Raw genomic sequence first — 1,545 nt, 5'->3', positions numbered from 1 at the left:
TAAGTTTCTTCTTTTCTTCTTGACAGTAATTTAAAATATTTGATTTGGTGATATTAAACTTAAAATATTTAAAGTTAAAATATTATACTTGAGTGATTATTTAATTATTTCCTTAACTTAAAAAAATTTTTACTCTACTTCTTTAAAGTATTTTATTTTTAAGTAAGTTATTATCAAAACTTACTATTTATTATTAGATTTATTGAAAGTAAAGAATAAAGTATGACAGCTTTAGTAGATCCCTATAGTTCCAAGTTGCAGTGGTTCCCAATCTTATTGGATCACTGTACAGCACTAAGAATAAAAGTTAAGGAGTAATTGATTGACAAAGTGGTTAAGCACGCCCACTCTCCTCGCATTTTAGAGAAAACCAGGGCAATCCTTTAAAATATTATTTAAGGTATTTCCCTTCCCTTTTCAAGGAAGACTTTTTGTCATATCAAACAAGCTCGTCTTAATAAGACCGTAACGTTAATTAAGGTGAACCATTTCTTTTTTTCTTTTCATTTAGAAATGCATACCTTGCATAGATTTTTCTTGAATTTTGTAGAGAAGAAATTGATTACCGAAGTGGGTAAGCATTTATACACTCTTCATATTCTCAAAAAACATATGTAACCTTAGAGAATATAAATATAGGTGACTTATTGACTTATTAATACAGGAACGCTGGGTTAAGTAAACTAGTTTCGTTTTGTCCAAGCATTTTATTTTGGTTAGGTGCCGCAGATAAAACTCCCTCACTATCATTTATGCTCCAAGTCTATCTGGTGATACCTACTGGATTTAAGTTGCTTTCAGCAATAGACATGTCTTACCTAGAATAGACGGCTCTATCTCACTTTAATATAGTCTAGTCAGTTCTGGCTAATTAATATTTGTAGTGTGTCACTATAGCAGTTCATCAGAAATCTCGATCGGAAAATTACAGTTCTTCTGTTTTAATTAATAAATAATAATTAATTTGTATTCTATAAAGTATGCATATTTTGAACATTGAGTTTTTATTGCCTTATAAAATGATCCAAATTAATTCAAAATTAAATATTTCAATATCTCAGTTGGTATTGAATGAAGCACGTTCAGAAGTTAATGAACTTTGAAGTTTAGAAACTTCCCTTACATTAAAAAAAAAATAAAAACCCAAGTTGGTTATTCCCAGAACTAAATTGTGTCGATATTGATTTACAGTGGGCATATATAATTTAACACAAACTAAAAAAAAAAGATAGACTTAAAAAGTTTTCACTTTAACTTTCCTATAAGTTTTAATAAATTTTCATTAATATTACTAATTTCATTTCCAAATTAAGAAAAAAAATCATTTTGTTCCAGTTGCACTGTTGGGCTCGATTAAATTTTATATTCATATATTTTTATAAAAATATTTTAAACCAATTAGAATTAAGAGCAATACATTTCTATTAAGTTTATTATATTAACGATGTTATGATTACTCCCCTCGTAAAAATAAACTACACAAATCCAAATAAGTAAGTTACTACCATGGCGAAAAAGTTTCCAATAAAAGCGTATGCAAACAAC

Source organism: Teleopsis dalmanni, chromosome 2, assembly GCF_002237135.1.
Source record: "Teleopsis dalmanni isolate 2A chromosome 2, ASM223713v2, whole genome shotgun sequence".
Lineage (NCBI taxonomy): Eukaryota > Metazoa > Arthropoda > Insecta > Diptera > Diopsidae > Teleopsis > Teleopsis dalmanni.
This window is presented reverse-complemented; position numbering follows the sequence as displayed.